Source organism: Tachysurus vachellii, chromosome 9 (genome assembly GCF_030014155.1).
Source record: "Tachysurus vachellii isolate PV-2020 chromosome 9, HZAU_Pvac_v1, whole genome shotgun sequence".
Taxonomy (NCBI): domain Eukaryota; kingdom Metazoa; phylum Chordata; class Actinopteri; order Siluriformes; family Bagridae; genus Tachysurus; species Tachysurus vachellii.
The window spans coordinates 10,421,061-10,445,350 of NC_083468.1; the positions used below are offsets into that span (position 1 = coordinate 10,421,061).

General features: G+C 36.0%; 1 protein-coding gene and 1 long non-coding RNA gene across 3 annotated transcripts in view; one reads left to right on the forward strand and one right to left on the reverse strand.

Moving 5' to 3' along the window:
- Positions 1–24,290, forward strand: part of LOC132851049 (latent-transforming growth factor beta-binding protein 4) — a 424,131-nt gene that overhangs the window by 274,934 nt on the left and 124,907 nt on the right. The window lies entirely within an intron of this gene.
- Positions 7,817–11,853, reverse strand: LOC132851673 (uncharacterized). Its single transcript, XR_009649053.1, has 3 exons — positions 11,716–11,853; positions 10,350–10,393; positions 7,817–8,248 (listed from the first exon to the last, which is right to left on the reverse strand). It is a non-coding gene; the product is annotated as an uncharacterized LOC132851673 (long non-coding RNA).

Here is a 24,290-nt window from a genome sequence, read left to right on the forward strand (position 1 = left end):
AAGACATGTATAAAAACTCCAGGCAGACAGTAGCCCAAAATCTAGGACCCTAGAGCTTCACATTACTAGATTCTACAGAAATATATACAGAAATATTGGAGACATTATGCTAATTATTCCTTATATTGAACCTATGTTTTGCTGTTAGTTCACAATGCATTTAATACTGTTTTTCCACCCGCGTTTCCAGTTAATGATGTCAATATTTCATTATTATACAACACCCTTTTAGCCACAAGAAAATTAAAAATTAAAAAAGAGAGCAAAAGAAATAATTGCTAAGAAAAATCTAAAACGCTCATTAGGCTGTATAAATACAAGTAGCTATATGAGCTTATAATGAACTTTATTTTGTATGTATTTTATATGTAATGTAATAAATAATTCCTACACTTCTTAACCTTGGTGACATTGTTGTGTTCACTTCAAGATTTCTGGATATAAGAAATAAGAAATGTTAGCAAGGGCTGCCAGTTGGTTGATAACTGTGGTTGATAAGCTAATTAGCCTCTTTATCTACAGCATGGTTCAGAGACTTTAGTGCTACTTTAAGCCACAATCATGCCACAGTTGTATTAGCTTTCTTTATTTTGCCCAGGATTTAGTAAAATTAGCTGGTTATTGGCAGTCCTGGTGTGACGTTTCCAGAGGGAAAGTAGTAGGCAGATTATCCTATTCTACTACCTAGTTTGTTGTTTGATATATTTCAGTTACAAGAGACTTTATGTTAATTAATTTCTGCTATGTACAGCTTGTAATGGTTACTGTAAGCAGTTCCTCTAGGGTTGCAACTCAATTAAAACAGGACACCCAGATGCATGACCTTAAATTAATACTGACACCAGGTGTTTTGTTTAAACAGTCTTTTGTCTGGTTGTAGGAGTGATCTAACAAACGTGCATGTGTGTGTGTGTGGTCAGTAAATCATGTTGGCGAGTTTGTATTCCACTTTCCACTTACATGTCACAGGCAATTTATTACCTATTATGTCATTTACTTATTGTTTTTCTTTAAAGCAATGGCTAATCGCAAATAGATAAATAGATTAAGATACGTTGGCATGCTCGATACCATTGTTCTAATTACCAACTACATTTTACAACACAAATCTAGGAGCTAATAAGTCAGTATATGTTATTCCACTATGACACTTTTAATGGTAATGGCATTCACACTACATTAATGACATGTTCATGATACAGTGCGTTTAGTGTTCAACGCTTTATAGCCTGAGGGCTGTTCTGGGTGAGTCAAAAACCTCCACCACAAATCCAGGATACAATTAAGGAGTCAAGGAGCAGGGAAAACACATATGCACGTGCACATATAAAACCTGTGTTTCTCTGTCAAATTTTTTTTTTTTTAGGAGAAGGAAGAATGTGATCTGTATTTTTTCTAGTCTATTAGAATTAAAAAATACATATTTTTTAAAATATAAATAAATCTAAATCAAATCTAAATTATTAATTTTGTTGCAAATGATTAATGGATATTTAATTGGCTGATAAATGTTCTTAATTTGATAATTCTTTATTATTTTGACCCTGGCCCATGTGTTTTTAGAGTGTGCTTAAGGCCATTTTACATGGCCATGACACTTTTATGACCCACATCCTGCTTACTGTACCTGCCTCTAATTTGCTTAGATAAATATGTTCCTCAATAGAAAGTGAGTGCAGCTATTAAACGTCCTCAGTTCCAGATCCGGGACTGACAAAAGGATACAATTGAAGAAGAAACTATTTCGGTGGCACTCACGTCTGTGACCCAATTGTGTCACTGTTCTTCTCAGTCTTTATTTTCCTCTTTCCTCATTTGTACTCTTTCTATTTAGCAGTTTTGTTTAATGGTTTAGCTTCACTGTTGGATTTGTGCAGGTTTACAGTTTATAATTTCATATTGTTTTGTTCTATTCTAAGATGTCTATTCAGCAATTTGAGTTTAACCAACCATATAATTATAAACTATATAAGCAGTTAACAGTAATATACACAGTAATATCAACAGTAAGACCTGTAAAAATATCGTTTTAAAATTGATTAAAAAGTAAAGTACATGCCATTATTCTAAATAATCATTATAGCAACTCTGCTGCCAGCAAGATTTGCTCTAATTCAGGCAGGAGACAGTGAACTGATGTTAAATGTTTCTAGTATGTTTTAGTGTTTAAGCATCAGTTTGTTGACGAATGTAAATACAGTCTTTTTTGCTTAAGAGTCTATCAGTTTAACATGTCTTGTTGGGCGCTTTATTCCACTATTACTTGTTCTAGATCTGTCAAATTGCAAAATGATCTCCTCTACACAGCACTCATCAAGTCAGTTCACAGGTTTTTCACATTTTGTATGTAGATCTGGACTCTGACTGGGTCATTCCAAAACATCCTTCCATATTGTTGACTTGGATTTGTGGTTTGGGTCATTATCCTGCTGAAAGGTATAATTTTTCTTTATCTTTAGCTGTCTAACAGAAACCTGCAGATTTTATGCCAAGATAGGTAGGTACTTGGAGCTATTCCTGAATTCTTCTAGCTTGTGTAGACCACCAGCCGCACAGATGTGTTACAGAGAACTATGTGTTACAGAGTGATCAACTTAGAAATCAGCCTAGCTATGCACAACATCAGATGTAAACAAAGTATATATTTTACCTTTTAATGAGATATGATGTATATAAATGCATTTTATTTAGATCAATCAACATAAAGACATATTCACATGTTAAATTTAAAACAATGACTAAACACCAACCTCCAAATTACCACTTACAAGAAAATTTGATTCCAGCATTTTTGCTGATTAAAAGCTTGTTCAGATCCCAACAATAGCAAGCTACCAAGATTGGGTAAATGTGAGTGAGACCCTTAATCCTCAAGCACATCTAATAAAAATTTTAATCAGAAAGGTTGAAATACCAGAATCTTTTATTTGTCCTCCAAAAAATGCTATGTGAATAGAAAAGTTGGCTGAGCTAACAAAGGCTTTGGGAACAGTTCTTCTCAAGACTTTGTTATCTATCTCACATTCCCACAGAATGTACACAATTTCCAGGCTCCCAGCAGAGAGGGCTTTAAACTCCAACTTTATTTGAAGACATTGTGTCTCAGCCCAATTTGTGTTAACTGGCTGCACATGTAATAAGTCACAATATATGAGTGTGTGGGACACTGGCATAATACATACATACATATGTATATTTTTAATTATACTTTGTCCGTATTGACCATTTTTGTCAATTTCTTTTTATATTGTTGTGTATTTGGTGTTGTTCAACCTGTTATTTGGACTGGGCATCTATATTACACCCCATATGACACCCAGCATGTGAGCACAACTTGTTCTGACATATATTACCAACCATTAACAACTGAAGATCTAAAGTTGGTTTAAATTGGTTACAGCCAAAATGTATTTGAATCTTGTAATAAATCATAATATTACATAGTGTAATAGCACTGATGGAATCACTGGTTCATTTAGTATAAGCTTTATGTTAAAAGAAGATGAAATATATTAGTAACAGGTTGGGCTTTAAACAGGTAAATACTGCTGTTATTATTTTCATTTATAAGCTTTCATTGGCAGAAGTAACTGAGCAGCACCCAGAGTCATAAAATGTGAAAACGAGCCAAATAAAACAAGGGTGTGAGACACCGCCAGTAACCACTAAGTTTATCAACAACATGAATAAAGACAGTAGTATTGTGGAGGATATTGTTGATTATCTTGACTAGTCAGACAGAAAAAGAGATAGACAAAATAGATATGAGGACACACAAACAAACAGATAGATAGATAGATAGATAGATAGATAGATAGATAGATAGATAGATAGATAGATAGATAGATAGATAGATAAGATTTTATAAGAAAAGAATAGAATGTTATTATTTTGATTCAAAAGATGACAAACAAGTAATATTGAAAGCATAGTTTAGACAATCTTACAAAGTTCAGATTACATACAGTTGAGCATCCAGACCCTTAGCTTACTACACATTAATACACTAAATATAACAAATAAAATACTAAAATACATTCATTACCATTTTGTTTTGTCTGTGCACATGTTAATACATATACAGTATATCTGTTTATTGGAATGGAGCATGTTGTTTCATTTGTAAAGAATAAATTGAGACCATGTTTGTCACATAGTGTGTGTGTGTGTGTGTGTGTGTGTGTGTGTGTGTGTGTGCATGTTTTTTTCTGTGTGTGTGCACGTGTGTTTGTGTGCGTGTGCATATGGGCGTGGGCGGGTGGGAGGGAGGATGAGTGGGTTTTTACAAACAGTTTGTTCACCAAGGTGAGGAGATAAAAGGGGCAGATGGGGCAGTTTATTCATTACCCATCTGATCGAACACAGATTATCTACGGGAAAAGGAGCATGTAATAACAAACTGAACTTTAACACAATTTAAATTTTATTGAAATTGGGAAATTTAGAGTACTGAATGCACATTCACCCCACATGACTGTACAGCTTTTAACTGAACTACTTAGCTGTGCTGTCTCACTGCCATAAGCAGTCTATTCAGATTTTATCGCAATATTGTAATGGATGGTATTTTTTCATGAACAATTTCTTATTCCCTTTGTTTCTCTAAATATTATGAACTTAAATGAATGCATCCCTCACTAAGGTATTTAGTGCTACAGTCTGCTCTTAAGTGAACTATGAACTATTTGGGAAACAACCAGTTAAAAACAGCACTGACATATGAATTGCAAAATGATTACATATGTTGATATGCAATGTGACACTGAGACATACACATAAAGTTTTGATTTAAAAAATTCTTTAAAGAAATTATGTATATCTTTATTCCACTTAGTAATAACGTAAATATGGTCATTTTGACAGTATAAGAACAGGCGGGATAACTGTGGTTCTCTTCTTGCTCTCTCAGCTTATCAGCTTGTGTCCTTGGCCCTGTAACACCTGTAGCAACGTTATTAATTAACTAGCACTTCCTGCAGTTTCCAGACTTTACACACACGGCTGTATGAAGGTGAGGCTCAACTCACACCATAGAGTTATCGAAATAAAATAGGGAAGGGTTGTGTGTCACCAGCTGCTGAAGAATATTCTGAGGAGTACTTACATGGTGTTATTGAAAGTTCTGTTTGTTACATCATCACTATATAATCATTTGCTCCAAACATTGAGTTAAGTGTGTCCTTTTGATTTTTGTCATGGTTTTCAAGTGTCTTTGTAGATTAAAATGTCCCCTAGGGGTGTGTGTGAGACAACTTTAAATGGACTGGCATACCATCTATGGTGGAGTCATTGCATTGAATGAATGAATGAATGAATGAATGAATGAATGAATGAATGGTTAAATCTTTATAGAACTATGATTTAAACATATTTCTAGAAACCACCCAAATAACTGTTTAGATTCACAAATGCATTAAATGGCATTAAATCAGCTGTGTTGAATGGAAGCTCCAGTATCATTTTTAAGTGCTGCAACATTGATGAGTTCACCTTTTACTTCATTGACCAGTTGCATTGCCATAAACCACTCTCATGACCTATGCCTGCTGACAGCTTCCCTTGTGCCAAGAGAGTCAAAAGCAATCACTCTTCTTCCACTGGATGGATCATCTCAATATTCTTTCTTGGTTCTGCTCAACTGAGAGAATTTGTTTTTTCTTCTCTGTGGACTCTCCAAATGATTAATATATAGATCTGTTAAACTTAACAAGTTAGTCTGCATCTTTTAACAGTAACAAGGTAAGTAAACATCAACAGATTAGAGAGCTACACCCAGCATCTTGAGTCCTCTTCCTTAACTCCTTGACAAGACTATAATGTGAAAGAAAATGAGCATGATGTAGAAGGGTCATTTTTGTAGGCTATTCACATTGGGTCACAGTGATAAAATGATGATAGGTGATTGCCATTTGTATTTACAAAGGGACTGAACAAAAGAGAATACAAAGGATGTGATTTATCTTACCTCCTCTTTATTCACACTAGGAATAGTCAAACTTTATAACCAGCATATGTCTAATTGCTATTGTGCTAAATATAGTACAAAACATTACACTTTTTGTAGTGTATTTTTAGCTAGTACAGTAACACCCTGAACTACAACTAGTTGGATACTAGTACCACACTGTGGATATATACTGAAACCACTCTAGGTATCTATAAATACAGCATGAGCTTAGACTGTATGGATTTTGTATGATTTTGATGATGAAAAATGTGTTAAACATGGCTAAATTGCTTGTAAATAGGATTTAAATTTTTTTTTTTAACCATACAATGTGAGAGGGTTAACAATGTTAGATAAATGCATTCCATGTTGTTGTGGAGAGCTTCAATTACTATACTGAAGGACTTCTTTAACACATTGATGAATCTAAAACTGTGCTGATGATTCTAGATCCCCACTCAGGACTAAGTGATTCATTAGTTAACACATGCATGATACAAGTAAATGGTACTTATTAGTTTCTTTTTGTTTTCTTTTAGACTGTCAACTACTAAAGGGTTTTTTATTCATCTTTATGAAAAGCACTATTATTTCACAGTTTTCGCGATTACTTTCCACATAAGATATTTCATAAGATCCACACTGAAGTTTCAATCTTTTCTTGGCTGTAGGCTACAATGTTCTGCAGAGCTCTAAACGTTTGCATTGGCACTAAAAGCTATTACATTTGGTCCATTCCCACTACCAGCTCAATGTTCCAATGCAGTAAAAGACCAAGGGACTATAAGGCTGATCAGCCGAGTCTTTTGCCATTTCGTTTCACTGGAATTGTACACAATTGAAAACTCTTTCTACACAACTGACATTTATTTATTTATGTCATGAAATATGAAAATCAATGTTAATAATAATCAATTTATTTATGTTATCTTAATACCATCACTGTGGTAGAGCATCTTGTTTTAAACAGAATTGTTCTCTTTAAAGGCATAGCATGGTGGTGCAGCAGAGAGTGTTGCCACCTCACAGCTTTAGGGTCTCCAGTTTGAGCCTGAGCTTACTTTCTGTCTTACTTTACTACCTGTGTGGAGTTTCTATTTATGCTCTCTGTTTTTCCAGTTTATTCCCAACTCTCAAAAAATATGCCAGCTGGAAGACTGGCTACCATAATTGCCTTTAGGAGTGAATGAATGTGGAAATGTGTGTGACATGGTGCCCTACAACCGACAGGAGTTTCATCCAGTATGTATGCTCAACTTGCACCCAATGTTCCTGGGATAGGATCCAGATTTACCGCGACCCTGACCAGGATAACATGGTTACTGGAAATGAATGAGTGAACATTCTCCTTAAAAGACATCTCTGTAGTTAAAAAACACTTATTTTTTACTTCTGTTTAGTGCGCTCTCCCCTGTCTATTATAAAAAATAGATCATTTTCCGTGCATAATTTTGTATGATAATGTCCACAGTTGTAATCAGAAGTGGACAGGGGCACACACTGTCATAGTGGTGCAGAGTTAAGCAAAATTTGCAGACGTGATTTGAAAAAAAGGTAATGTGTGCTCCCATATTCAAAATTAAGAGAAATGGGTGAGGGTCAAAACCAAGTACAATGGGAAAAAACTTGTAAAGCAGTGTTTGGATTTAATAACAATAATGCATGACACAAAGACACTTTGCAAAGACACAAAGAAACAGCAGAATATAATCAGTTCATTTACATTTATTTGTATAAAGCTTTTAACAATGGTCATTGTCTCAAAACAGCTTTACAGAAGTATAGAAACAGAATAAAAAATTTAAAGTTTCAATTTCAGTTAAATAAAGTTTCAAAATAAGTTACTGATTATCTCTAACATTTATCCCCAATAAGCAAGCCTGAGGTGACGGTGGCAAGAAAAAACAAGCTGAGATGATATGAGGAAAAAACATTGAGAGGACCCAGGCTCAGAAGGAAACCCATGCTTATTTGGGTGATAATGGACAGGAAATTATGTAAATGTAAATAATGTCCTTTCTGTAGCAGTTTGTAGTCAAGTGGAATTGTGCCACCAAGTGCTCATGTAGAACCAATAGGTCTGGGTAATTTCTGAGATCATTACAGACTTAATTACAGACACTAATTCTTTCCTGCTGAAGTCTTCAAATGTTTCCTGATGAAGACCTGAGCACAAAGCTGACTAATGCAAAGGCAGTTCAAAGGTGGCTTGATAGTCTCCAAGTGGTTCTATCCACAGAGTGTACCACCAAGCAACGAGGCTCCAACCAGAGTTAGGGGGTCAGGATGAATCAGGTATGTCTGGAAAGAAGAAGCCATCAAAGAAGATATTAAGTATGATTGTAATCATGTGATGATTAAAGACAATGCACATTATGCGCAAAATGCTCCAGCAAGACTAGCTATGACAGTATATCAGGGAGAGCCAGATGGTGACAGAAATTATGGTTTCCTGGGACAACCACTCCACAGTCAGCAAACATGAGTGACAGCATCCAAACATCCTAGTTCACCAAATACTCTATGACTATGAACCCTCAAGATCTGCTCCTTTACCTAAGAAAAACATTTCATAAAAAGCTAAACTGAACAAAAGTTTTTTCAGCCTGGAAAATCTCTGCCCACTGCTGTAGCCTTTAATATCTGAGGTACTACCAAATAGCCTGTACCTTTTGATTGAAGTAGGTGTGGCGGATCATAAAAAAAAACAAAAGATCGTTCAGGTACTGTGGCGCGAGTCCATTGACTGTTTTATAGGCCAGTAATAGTAATTCATAACCAATGCAAAATTTGACCAGGAGCCAATGCAGTATGGATAATATAGGAGTGTTCATATGCATTAATAACTTCTGGTTCTGGTTTAGCACTCTAGCTGCTGCATTCTGGACTAACTGGAGCTTGTTAATGCTCCTACTGAAACATCCAATTATAACATTATTGGTAAACATTACAATAATCCAACCTACAGATAACAAAGGTATGAGATAGTGTTTCTGCACCATGTAGTGACATCATATTCTTTACCTTATTACCATATTCAATATTTTGTGATGAAAGAAGGCTACCCTGGTGATATTATCTACAGTATGTGAGTTTTAAATAAGAGACCGGAGTCAATAATCACACCAAGGACTTTTACTGCTGCACATGAAGAAACAGAAAGACCATCCAGAGCTTACTTCTGGCTGAAAATTCTGGTCCTAGTACAAGCACTTATTGCCATAGTTACGCAGGAACAAGTTAGTAAGCATCCACTGTCTAATGTCCTTTACACATTCTTCAATCGAGGTAAGTTGGTGTCTCACATCTGACTTAGCTGAAACATATAGCTGTGTGTCATCAGCGTAACAGTGGAAGCTAATAGCATGTTTATGAATAATTGCACCAATGAGTAGCATATATAGGGAGAAAAGCAATAGCCCTTAAACAGAACCTTGTAGAAAACTGAAGATAACCTTAGTATGCTTAGAGATGTCACCATTTAGATCTACGATCTGATAACGATCAGTCAAATGAGACCTGAGCAAGGAGAGGGCTGTCCCCTCAATGCCAACAACATATTCTAGCCTAACGAGTAGATTAGGATGGTCAATGGGGTCAAAAGCTGCACTAAGCTCAAGGAACACCAGCAAGCAGACACAACCCTGGTCAGAGGCCAGTAGCAGGTCATTTACCCCTTTAACCAGGGCTGTCTCTGTGCTATGATAAGGCCTAAATATGACTGGTACATTTAATGAATGTTATTCTTATGCAGGTATGAGCATAACTACTATGCTATGACCTTTTCTAGCATCTTGGAGATAAAGGGGAGGTTTGATATTGGCCTATAGTCAGAGAGATTGAGTTTGGATTTTTTTAATCAGGGGTTTGTTAACTGCTAGTTCAAAAGACACATAGCCAGTGCTAAGAAAAGAATTTATAATATTCAGAAGGGTTTCAGTAGGTACTGGTATTGTCAGTTTAAAGAAATATTTATGCGTTCCAGAATGCAGGTTGATCATTTTGAAGAGGAAATTAGTAAAATTAAAGCAGTCTCTTGAAGGGGAGAAAATTTTTTATTTTTTTAATTAGTGGTATTCTTATTTTTCATGTCATGGATGCATATTGGTGGTGTGTACTATCCTACAGTGGTTTAACTGTAGGACTAAATGTTTTGACTAATATATTATACTTACATTTTTAGAGATTTATGTGTCTTTAAATTTTCGCTGGGTGGAGCTCAGATATAGGCATTAGTCAGATCTCTACCTGCACACTCAGGTCTGACCAATCATTAATGTGGATGGTATGTTAGTACGCCTTATCAGTTAAGGGACTGAATGTGTGTTATCAGTAAAAGGAATGAATGTGTGTTATCAGGGTGAAGTAGGCCACACAAACATAGCAAGAGAAAGAAAATCACCTGCACTCGTATTCGGACTGTGTTGACCTCCATGTTCACAAAAACTTCATGGAGGGAGCAAAAGAGAAGGGACAAGAGAATGTAATTAAAACAAAACAAAAAGAAATATTTTGTCTCTTACTGCATGCAGCATTTTAGAACCATAGTAAGACATCAGAACCACAATTAGCATTCCAGCCAATTCTGCAAATACTATGAATTTTAGTACTAACCCTGTGCTTTAGCCTCACCGCTACCTTTAGTGTAACTTGTCCTGCAAATTCTTATATAAATAGTAGTTACGTATACAGTATATACATTTCAAAATAAATGAATGAATGAATGTATGAATGAATGAATGTCCAGGCTTGAACATAACCAAAAACTCACTGATATCATCTTATCAAAAGCAATATAAAATTTCAGGTCAATCACTAAATATTAAATATGAAAGATAACATGAAAAAATGCTTGAAGGTGATGTCATGCTGAAAATAGTAATGAAAACTAACATAATTAAAAAAATAAAATACCCAGCAATTTATTTATTGGTAAGATGTAAATTAAAGAACTGACTCCACTGCTACTATGTTGGATGAGCATAGGTCAAATAGAAAGTAAAAATACAAGAAAAATACAAATAATATATTCCACAGTTTGCGAAGATCATAGTATCAAGGACTTTGGCAGGCTACATATCTTCCTGTAGTGCTCCTCATTAAACCAAGATTAAATTGAACTTAAATTAAAAGTGTTGCCCAAACTGAATTAACAAATTTGGAGACATGATGGTCATCAGTCACAATACAGTCTCCCTCTTCACCATCACTTCCAGAGGGCCTAGATCTCACCTCCACCAGTGCAATATAACTGCCTCCGATTTCCTTATCAGGATTTATCATTACTGTATATCCATATATTGTAACACCCCTAGTGGAAATTCCTGTTATAATATTTTTACAACTGGGATTTGTTATTGCATGATGACTTAAATAAACACAAAGCATGCATCATAGTGTTTCGTATGCAGCGCTTATTTTATCACCAGCTAATTTCATTTTCATTTCCTCTGGAATAAAAACTAAGCATGTCTGGTCTGAATGAACAGAGCCATCTGCCAGTGAAGAGAGTAAATATGACTACAATACACTCCACCTGTCTCACTTGATCACTAAATCCCTCCATGTTTGAGTGCTTGGGGTGTTGTGTGTGTGTGCGTGTGTGTGTGTGTGTGTGTGTGTGTGTGTGTGTGTGTGTGTGTGTGTGTTTAAAGAGGTATTTGACATCCAATGCCTACTATCTATCTACCCAACAAAATACACACTTTAGACCAAGAGTTGCTAATACCATGGCATAGTGAAAACTATTAATGATGGCAGTGACTTACCCATGGTGTTTTCTGCCTCATGGGCATTATTCCTGAGGTTAAGAGCAGATTTGTCATTGCCAATCCGCTACAAGGTTTTTTTTTGGATGAGGGAGGAAACTGGACAGCCTGGAGAAAACTGGATGAAACATACTAAACTCTACTCAGACAACAACAATGGTTTAGGATTGAACTTGGAATCATAGAGCTGTGAGACAGTGATACCAGTTGTCCCACTGTGCCCCCCTGTGGAAACTCTTGTTCTAAGTAAACACTGATATCAACATACAAGTTCACATTTTTAATAAATAAAAAATGTGTGAAAACAAATAGTAACTTAGGATCCTTGTTGGCTTTTCCCAAAGTAGAAAGGAAGTAAAACAGTATAACAGTACCCCTTGCCTTTTCAATAGACTCTTTAATACAGTATAAGTGGACTTTTTTTCCAAAAGGAGTATGAAATAATAACTAATAATAACTAATAATAAATGCAAGAAATTACCATTTAGTCACAATGTCATATAAGTATACTGAGTGGTAATGTATGAATCAGTGAATTGTTCACAGCGAAGTGCTGAATTCAGAAGAAAATCAAGCTAGTAGCATAATCTCTTGTCCTACGTATAGCTAGTTTGCCATGTAACCATGGTAATAAACTCTTTCAATCAAAAACAAATACAACTGTTAATAGGAACAGTAAAAAAGTATGCTACAAGGCAGATAGATTACTCAATTCTGGAAACATATGCTGTCTAATTTCGTCTGAATTGGGTAGTGTCAAATACAGTGCAATTAATTTAAACTATTCAGATTGATTTGTTTGTTTATTCTGATTATAGACATGAGAGACAAACAGGTTTATTTTCACCTCTCTCTCTCTCTCTCTCTCTCTCTCTCTCTCTCTCTCTCTCATTGTGCCACAGGTCAGCCCTATCCTTTTTTCTTTTCCTCGTTAATGAGTAACTGTGGGGTAGTCATGATGAAACGTTGACATTTCTCTCTGATTATTCAGTCTTCCTTTGTTCCTAAAGCTAGAGTGTTTGCTTATGGCCTGGGCGGAGCGCAAGAGAGAAGGAGACAGAGAGAGGCAAAGAGACAGAGGCTGGGGAAGTGGGAGGTGGGGGTGAGAGAGGGGGGTGTCTGATGTTTGTTGACAGTGTTTACTCAGTGTGGTGGGGTCCTAAAGTTTCAGATGACAAAATGGAACTCAGCAGCATTTAAGGTGCACTGAAATGTACTATTATGGAAAGCATGTCAGTTTTGGTTGCTTTTAAATCCACCCACATGGTTACCTACACTGATAATGTTGTAAATGTCATGTTGTGAAGATTACAGGGCTGTCATACACGTTAGACTAAAATTAAGAACTTTGAACATGTAGTGCATCATGGTTTGTTGTTTATGGGGCAGTGTAGCTGTAGACCTCTCAGAGTGCCCATGCTAACCTATCCACTAACAAATGTGACTACAATGGGCACCTGAGCAGGTGAAGTGGTCCATGGAGCAATGGAAGAATGTGGACTGGTCTGATGAACTGTATTTTCTTTTACATCAACAAGGAAATGCAGCAGAAGCAGATGCTAATGTTCTCCCTGGAAATAATACAGAATATATAAGACCATGCAGATACAGTTCAAGAGCAGATCAGTTATTGTTCATGTCAGTAATTAATATGGGAACCAACATGAGCAGAAAAGCATATGATAAATATAATACAAACCTACAATAGACATGGACAGATAGGCAACAATAACTGAAAGGCAACATCAAGTTCTGCTCCTGTCAACAAGAACAGGAAGCTGAGGCTACAGTGGGCACAGGGTCACAGAAACTGGGTGCTTAAGATTGAAAAAAGGCCAGCCAACAATTCTTCTGTCTCCAAGTATCCGTTGTTCAGAGATGTTTTCCTCTTCACCATGGTTGTAAAACATGGATATGGATCACTGTAGCCCTCCTGTTAACTCAAACCAATCTGGTCTTTCATCTCAGAGGCATTTCTACTTGTTGATATAGATCATTACTAATATTTACATGATTTTAGACAAAGACTGATACTTGATTTCTTTTTCTTTTTCCCTGCTTCCATAGAAAATAATCTGACATTACCGACCAGTTGGGGCACCAGGTGTTTGTTGTGTACTGAGGAAAATATTAAACTTTATTTCTCACATGCTTCCCCATACCCAAATTGCCCAGTCTCCCTCTTACATCATGTTCCATGCATACTACCTACTTCATAACAGCACATAAATATATCTTTACTTTTGTCATGATATGACAGATTGAAAGATTCAAAATGTAAACAAAGAGCTCTTTATTGTTCTCTGTCACTAGCTAGCGACCACAATAAGCAGTACAATTTCCATCAGCAACTTTCTCTCTCTTACCCATTTCACTCCGTATTTTCTTTACCAAAAAATTGCTTAAAACGTATTCATATCGAATGTGGAAAAGTTCTATAGCCATTCAAAGCCTATTGGAAGTAAGATTATTAGCTGGGACATTGTTAGGGCCAGTGGTCTGTAGGGCTTAAGCTTTTTAAGCCTGTTACTGTGGGCCGCCCATGTTGAGCCAATTATCCTTAAAAATGCACCCTAGTGCAGAGCCACTAGAGTATTTTAAGTTAAAGAAAACAGAATAGGTGTAAAAGACCAAATACAGGGCTGACTGGGTTTTTAATTTAAAAAACCAGTCTCATATTCTGCCAAAAGCCAACACACACACACACACACACACACACACACACACACACACACACACACACACACACAGTCGCTTTCTCATTAACTCTCACTGAATTCAGTTCACTCAATCACTCTTTTAGTATATACAGTGTGGACTGTACAAAGAACTGTGTGTTAAGGACAGAGGGAGAAACAGAAAGTGAGAAAGTGAGAGACTCATGAGAGATGGGGAGAGAGAGAGAGAGAGAGAGAGAGAGAGAGAGAGAGAGAGAGAGAGAACAGAATTACTCCATAAATAAATTCTTCAATTCACAGAGCGGATGTTTTACAGGAAACTGTGTGAGGATGTAGCAGTCCCTCCACTTTATTCCTCAGTTCTGCGCTTCACTGCTATAGAGAGTGTGTTAGTACATGCAGAGGCTGTGTTCCAAATACATCAAAGAAGTGGTTGTATTAGATTTAAATTTCTAAGAGTTATTCACTGAATGTGTGGTATTTACACTGGATCTATAATCAATAAGAAATACTTTACTATTCACTGCTCTTGAGAACAAATAATAACACCAATGGTGTTTCAGTTGTGGGCATTCAAGCCATTTTATTATTTACCTCAAGATATGATCATAGAAAAATAGCAGCATTTACACTTTAAAAATGAGGGGTTATATACATAATCCAGTTACAGGGTTGAGAAATGTAATGAGGTTGTATAATTTTATGTTCACCTAATGTTTGCTTAACATCATAAATGGTTTCTGTAAGTGTTTTGTATTTAAAACACAATGCTAATGAGCATGCCAATAATGGCCACCATCAATGAGTGAACCATGGTTGAATGAAAATCTGTTACTTATTTTCTTACTTTTTCCAAGTTTGTCTAAATAAATATATGGTAATACATAATAATCTTTGTACATATTGTGAAATAAAAAAACAAAATTCAGGGTAAGAAGAGATGGCACTGTTAATTTAATAAAATTTGTCTCATTTATGCTGACCAGAGTAGATAGCTAAAAAGGTTACTTGTTTTCTAAATCTACGTACTGTTACTTAGCTGAATTATATCTAAAATGACTCGTTTGCTATCTGATGTCAGCTCATCTATTGCCACCAAATTAGTCAAAGTCAAACACAGGCTTATGATGCTATTTTTAGCAATCACAATAAGATAAAATGAAATTAGAAAACTTGCCAAATTAGTTTTCAAATGCCCAGGACTGCCAGGAGTAACAAATGTGGCTCAAGTTATCAAATATTTCAAACTAGTATATTTTTAACATTTATTTTTTTTGTGTTGTCTAAATAGCATTAATAGAATGTAATGCAATTTAATTAAATGTTGGAATAAAATCATTATTTTTATTTCATCTATTTTAAAAACAAACACACAACCACGGAGAGTACTTCATTTAAATGCTGCATTTAACTTGCTATACTACTGGAACACTGCCCATTTGTCTGAGAGCTTTTGAATGGGAGTTACTACCATGATACCAGTGCAGGAAATCTGTTGCCGCTCTACAATGTTTGGTGACACATTTGCTAGTGGCAAACTCAACCTTCACTGGATTGGTGGCTGCCTGTTTTCTGCCAGTTAAAAGCCACTTGTGATGAACTAAGTATTTGGCTCTTGAGGTGACGCATAAGACCCATTACCCATGGACCCATGGATGGCAGAAAAGTCCTCTCACAGATCAGGGCACAGTCCAGTTTAGGGACATGGACCAACAAGTAATTTAGACCTTGTAGCTGGCTTTCCAGTACTGGACTGGTCTCTCAAACATGGCTGGGTTTTTGCAAGGCCCTAAAGGCAACACTGTAAACTGTTATATACTCTGACTTTGGGCTTCTTTTCTTTCCCCATTAGCAAATGCTACTTGCCAGTAGCAGCTGTAGAGGACCAGGAACCTGAACCACTTTAAAATGACAACTGCCAATTGTTTCCTTAATGCTAAGCAAAGACTATGAATAAGATATAGTAACTGTGTTGAGGCAATGATCTCAGATGCTACTTTTTTCTTTATTCTTTCTTTTTTTTTGCACAGCTGATGACTGCTATGGTAGGGAAGCCAGTGGGGCAAAGTGGGGAGTTGTGCTGGTGTCTATGACATGGTTGATCACGCAGAATCAGTAGATTCCAATGTTCAAAATACTGTATATGACCACAGGGACAGTAAGGAGTCTTATGCTCCAAACTAAGTCAAACTAGCAAAGTATAGTTAACTAATAACCAATTATGACACATTAGTATTTTATACTATTAGGTCCACAAACTGTTCACTTTCTTGTGCACCTGTGATAGGGGAAACAGTGCATGGTGGTCAGTGTGACTTGTGAACATTCCTGAAACTGAAGAGCAATTATGGGATATTAGAGGAAGACAGATACAAAGTTGCCCTTAAAATAATGGCGCTGATTTTCAGTTCCATATTTCCGCTCCCACCTGTGTACACGGACCTGACATCAGGAGAAAACCCAAGCAGGGAAAGGACTAAGTGGCTTAATTTCCACCATGATTGTTTATATTTATCATCACCGAGATTCACAAGATTTAAAATAAACATTTGTATAGCTGTGAAATCTTAAAAGTTGGCTTGTATCTAGGGGACAGTCAAGGCAGAACACTGTTAGTAGTGCACATTACAGGATGCTTCCGCGACGGTTTTCTGTTTGTTCACCTATTTATGTCCATGAGTGGGTATGAGTTTATTTTGTGTATTTGTGTGTGTAAGAGAGAGAGAGAGGGAGAGAGAGAGAGAGAGAGAGAGAAAGAGTGAGAGAGAGAGAGAGAGAGAGAGAGAGAGAGAGAGACTTGTTTATTTGTCTTGGAAATGTGGAACTCTCACCGTATCACTAATTCCGTCTCTCCAGCCACCGAGAGGAAAGAAGCCACTGTGTGTGAACAGAAAAAGCTTGTGTATGTGTAGACACACACACTCACACACATGCAAAGGTGGGAACTCCACCCATAAGATGAAGGGGTCTGCATTCCTTTTATCATTTCATGGCTCTTTAACATGACTCTATCACTTCCTTTCCGACCTGCCTCTCCCTATTAATGTGCTTAATTTTTTCACATTTATTTTTAACCAAATAATGGAGTAAATTTAATCTGTCATTAGCCCACGTTTCAAATATTTTTTAATGGAGATAAGGTAATCCGAATTGTAAATATTTACAGTAATAATGCAAATCAATTCTAACTGACCACTTTAAAAGCAGATTTTATTATATTTATTTTGACTTCATGATTTTGTTTCCTTTCCACACCATGGCTCTGTTGATAGCACCATCTGTGCTGGCACTGTTCCTAAAGCTCCCCTATAATCATAAATCTCTTTTCCATTTTACATGAATCAGTTGAGTAAGAATTTGTAGTGGATTTGTGTTTGTATTGGTTTAATGCCCCACATGGGAAGTGCTGTCAACATATTTTTGAAAAACATCATTTTGGAATATAATTTTGCGGGAATGTAAATATTTTTTTTTTTTGGACTACGCTTGGCCTTCATTTGAATAAGGTACACAGGTAATTACGGGAAATAGCCAAAGAAAACCAGCACTGCCCCTTCATCCCACCATCCCTTCATCCATCTGTGCTTTTTTTTTCAACACTCCTCACGAAGGTTGCCATTTAGAAAGGTTTTTAATTTTTACTCTACACAGTTTCTGGCACCTACAGAACAGCCAGTGGGGAAGAAGAAGGCTAAATATAAAGTGGGGGAAAAAGGTAGCTTTGTAGAGAGAAAGAGTCAAAGAGCTAGAGAGAGGGGGAAATTCTTCCTAGGAGGGGGCCAAGGGGCCAAAATTTTTTGCCCTTCATGAAAGAAAGGATTGTCAACCCTCTGCTGAGCCAGGAAAGTTAACCAAACTCTAGTTTAGCCTTATATGACAGAAATGAGAGGATAGAGAAATACACTAACATGCAGACAAACAACAAACTTCTAGTATTCAAATACTGTGCAAAAACTTGTCAAATACGCATACTGATGTTTAATTCAAATGTCTGGTAAAGACATGAAGACAAATATTAAATGAATAGACAAGCAAATATTAAGAATTTCTAGTGAAAAAGACATGGAGTTATCCTCTTGTGAAAACTGACTAGAAAACAGTTTTATCAACATGTTATTTTAAATAACTTACATCATTACTTAGCAAATGATGTGCAATATTGTAAATATTGAGATTTCAGAATGACCCTCGAGACTATTTTTAGATTTTTAGAGTGTAATATGGACATGTAGGGTTCAATCATATATTACTTAGTGTCAAAATCAGATAATCAGTTATATAGCCTCTCACAATTTTGAGAAGACACACACACACGGACTCACACACACACACACACACACACACACACACACACACACACGCTCACTCACATGCTCACTCACACACAATTTTGTTACCGTGGGTCGTCACATCCCGATTACTGAGATACAAGTACAGGCTTTTGAAACAGTTTGCTCAGGTAACTCTTATATATAATTCTTATATAACTCTCAAGTAACATCTGTCATAAAACCTTCTGATTGGGAGACATCTGGTAAGTATAGAGTTCATACTCCCAAAAAAAATGGTGCGTACAGAAGCTGTGTCCTCCTAAATAGAAACATACTGTTATAAGTATATTTATTATGAGAGGCCAGAATTTAGAAAACTGATATATATATATATATATATATATATATATATATATATATATATATATATATATATATATATATATATATATATATATATATTATTTTTTTTTTTTAATTATTATTATTATTATTATTTTTAACAAATATTGTGTATTGTGCCACCTATAACTGGTGGTCAGATAATAATAGATGAACAATCTCTTCCATAAGTTAACAGAAACTGTCAAGACTTTTATTTCAGGACATTTTAAGTAATTGTACAGTAATGCATCAACTCATAGTCACTGATTATTACTGATAATGATTAAACTTTCATGGAACCTTTGTCCAGTGAACAGAATTATGTAGTAAGACATATTACATAGACATATATTAGGTAATTACAGTAGGTATGAGATGCAAAAACACATTCGGTATACAATGGACGGATAAACAATTTTCTGATTTTTTTGTTGATTTTGGATCTAGATCCTTGAATCCTTGATGTATTCTAAAGGAAGCCTTGCCAAGAAATACAGCATCGCTGCTCTCGCGTACTTTCATCCATCTCACTCTCTAAACAAACATCTAAGAAATAGGTTTTTATTTGTAAAGTATAATGAAATATGATGTATCATGTAAGTGTGTGTGTGTATGTGTGTGTGTAGTTTAGCTGAGTGTTCCAGAAATAAGAGGAAAGGATTAATGAGATAGGTCAACAGACAAGCACAGACCTACATTTTAAATAACTTACATCATTTCTAAGAAATACAGTAAATATTGAAGTTCCAGTAAGATACCAAAGGTTATATTTAGAGTTTAATATTTTGAGATGATTTGGGAAATGAGAGAGGTTACTGTTACCTATTTAAAAGCTTCTTATGTTTTGTTTGTGTGAAGGATGACGATACAAAGATACCATCACAGTTTTAAGAGGAATTTATTACTTCAGATGTTAGCATTGGGATCTTAATTTTGGAGGCTGGTACCCTTACTACATATTAATTTATTCTATATTACAGTTTGTAAACATCCATAGCTCAAAGGCACACAGTATGTAGCCTCAATGAAGTCAGGCCAAAACGAAAAAAAAAATCTGTATGTTCAGTTAAATTAAAAACTATATGTACATCAAAAACCACGTTGTGTTTATATATAAAAAATCTGTATGTTCAGTTAAATTAAAAACTATATGTACATCAAAAACCAAGTTGTGTTTATATATTGCTGTACCCTTTTTTCATTCAGTACACTGAGTTGAACCAGACACACATACACACACATACACACACCATGAAATAGGTTGATCTATTTCATTGTCATACATAGTTTCATAGTAGACCTACAGCAATGTTAAAAGGTGCCACAGGAATATCCTATCTGTCACAATTTGTTTTTCAGGCAGCCATGATTTGATCATGCTTTTATAAGACTTAGAATAAAACAAAACTATGTAGAAATGTGTTACGGGTAAAGGTACAGCTTTGTCTGCATAATTGTAAAATATTATATATGTATGATTCAAAAACAAGAGGGCTTACAGAGCGCAAGCATGGTGGTGGCAGCATCTTGCTATGTGGCTGTTTTTCAATTTTGGCACAAAACCTCTATGAGACAGCTGAAATGAAAAAAGTTACCTTACAGCATGTTAATGACCCAAAGCAGTCATTGAGGTTAACATAGGAATGGCTTCATACAAGAACATCAATGTTTGGAATGGCTCAATCACAGCCAAGATCTAAACCTATCAACCACAGGAGCACAGGAGAACCCCACACATTGGGATAGAGCTTGAGCATTTTTGCAAAAAAGAGTGGGATTTAAATGGCCAAATCAAGATGTGTTACCTATCTTTTTACACTTAAATATTTATTTTTGTTTTTTACTTTTCAAATTTATTTAATATACTCTGTATAGTGTAAGAACACCACCTGCAACTCCCCCTCCAGCTTGCCAGATGGAAACCTCGCCAGAATACTAGACTTCCGTTACAGGGTTTCTTTCTGGTTCACACTTCCAGGTTTGCAGACATTTAAATTGTCCGAACCCATCTTTAACATCGCCTATACCTCCAACTGTGCTTGTAATGTGGTTGAGCAAGTCATTGCTGTGTAGCCTGTCTGCAGAAGCCTACCCACGAGACACTAAAGTGAGCCCTAATAGATTGTAGCCCTAATAGATTCTGGATTTGCCATCAATATCATCCCCAGCTGCAGCAGGATTCTTCTTTGTTGAGAAGAAGTATGGGGACTGAGGCCCTGCACTGACTATCATGGACTAAACACCAAAACAGTCCGGTATTCCAGCTCTGGGAATCACTAATCTTTAAAAAATTAGACTTAAGAAATGCATACAACCTCATCTGGATATGGGAGGTGGAGGAGTGGAAAACAGTGTACCTGATGTCCAGGGGGCACTTCGAATACCTTGTGATGCTGTATGGTCTGACAAACATGCCTGCAGTCTTACAAGTGTTTGTCAAAGAAATCCTCAAAGACCTACTGAACCGCTGTTTAATCATTTACATTGATGACATTCGAAATTTACTCACTCATATGTGAATCCTGCATAAACCATGTGTGCCTAGTTTTTCACAGACTCTTCCAGCATCATCTTTTTGTGAAAGTGGAAAAATGCTAATTCCATTAGGGCACAATCGTATTCCTAGAATACATAATAAATGGCTGGGGTGTAGAAATGGACCCCAGTAAAGTGAGCACCATAACTGAGTGGCCAACCCACAGAGGAGAGGAGCAGAGGAGCAATCGTGGGTCAACATTTTAGACAACTCGACATGGTAGAATTCCACCAAGCACACCCTGCCTGACCAGCACCCAAACCCCGGGGCCACCCTATATGAGAACACCATTAAGTGTTCCTTGGGAACTTCCTTCTGTGAGAACAACTTCTCCAGAACCCTCACCAGAGTACTAGCCTTCTACTGTAGGTAACTTCTTGTTCCCACTTCTAGGATCGCGGACATTTAAATGAATTACGAGCTTGTATCAGATTCAAAGTCAGTTTTTGCTGCATTCAGAGTCTTTGCTTTTTGCCATTGTTTATGACCTTTTTCTGTGTGTAGGATTATTAATTTTGTGGATTTTGCCCTTGTCTGATTGTTTGCTACGCTGAATGTTTCTTTGCTTTTTATTTCTTTGCCTGTTTACCTTGACCCTGATTTGGTTTCTTTTTGGACTCTTTGCCCTATTCTTTATTAAAGCTCTTTGCGATTCTGCATATGGATTCTGCCATGTTCTCCTTACATATAGTTAAAGAATAAGTGCACATTACACGATGCTAAGTATGGCTATTTTATGCTCAGCTCCACAAAATGCTTTTCATAATACTGAAGAAATGATTGAAAATTATGAATGATAACCTTTTAGATAAACAAAAGAGGATAATTAAGTGTCTAGCAGCAACTGGTATTGCTATCTGTACAGTCACCAACATACACAAACAATAGGGACTGTTACACATAACTGTAACACATAATTGTTTATGTGTTTTATTAATATCAATTTGAATGTACTTACTTTTATTACCTATTTTGGATCTTTTATGCTATGCTAATGGGTATGGTAAACAGCAATATCCAAATATTAGCTAACATTAGACAGTAGGGAATAATGGAAAAAAAATAATTAATGACAATGCAACTTTTGTTTGTGTGTGTGTGTATGTGTGTGGAAAATGTGTGTGAAGCTGTAGGATGAAACCAATAAATGTGTTTGCTTTCAATAGATAACAAGATAATGAATATTAGAAGTGAATGTGTAAAAGAGACATAAACGTGTGTGTGAACTTGATGATTTGTCTCACACCATCAAGTACTGCAGCTACCGCAGGATTGGTTTTCACACCTCATTCCGTCTCACTGTCCCATGTGAGTTGTTTGTTTATTGATGCTATAAAGTATAAGAAAGGACCCTAATCCTATTATTACTTAGAAGTGAAAATGAAATTGAAGTTAAAGTGTAAAAATGAGTCTCTTCTTGATGTTGGCCTTTCAGACAGACCCTTGATGAGCTCATCAAATTACATGTATGACAAGTGACAGAATGAAGGCTAGGCTAGAACTCTAGCTAGTCATCTGATTTTTGCAGAAAATATTTACCTTTTGGTGTAATATCAACTTTTTAAATCCACTAATATCTTGTTTTATACTGTGATTTGTGCTAATTACCAGATTATTTAACTATTACAACCCTGTGCTGATATGCCACTATATTATACTATACTATACTGTATGTAATGCCTGTTAGCTATTTAGCAACTGATGTTTATCTAACATACTCCAAAGACAGTCTTAATGTAATGCTAGCTAGCAAACTAGATGTATTTGTCAAGGTATTGAGTTGTTCTGTAAACACAAACAGACTTTCTGTGAATTGTATGAAAGTGTTATGTGTAGAAATGAGAACAAAAAAAAAAAAACAGGTACTGGCAGAACTGGGCACTGTAACTGACTCAGATGATAAAGGAGTAGTATTTTGTTTTGTATTTTTTAAATATACACTTAGTCTGCTACATATGAGACAATTTGTTTAAGCCCAACTATCACTAATGCCAAACTGGAATCTATAGATTTTTAAATTAGCATAATTTCTTAAATGCAGCTGTTGGACATGTCTTGGCTGAAGTCTGTATTTGAGGTTAGAGTAAACTCAAGCAGTATGATGATTGAGCATAATGGGAGGAGCTTGTTACACAGATAGTGCGTAGTATGACACGTTATAATATCTGTCTCTGTTGTCTGAGCTGTGTAGGTTCAAACACTTGTGTGTTATCGGAAAGTCATAAAAAGCTATATTTATGTTTACAGTATGTTATGACTGAATGACTGCCTTCATGTCTGTTTCCTTCACACTTCATTACACTCTTTCTCACTGCACACTAGGCTATATATACAGTACTGTATATGTATTTATATTGCTAAAATGTAATTGTTATATTGTTTTCAAGTTGGTTTTGTATATAATAGATATAATGGATATGGATAAGTTTGTATTAAAGTGTGTGTGCGTGTGTGTGTGTGTGTGTGTGTGTGTGTGTGTGTGTGTGTGTGTGTGTGTGTGTGTGTGTGTGCAAGTGTCTGTGCATGTGTGAGTGACTGTGCATGTGTGAGTGACTGTGGCTCGTACACACTTTGTTTACCCAGTGATCAAACACAGCTCAATCTGCCTGTCTTTCTCTGTAAGGAAAATTTAATCATGTCGTATTTCTGTCTTTGCTAATCAGAGGCTGTGTTAGCCTCACCTACAGCACCGTCATGAGCAAAGTC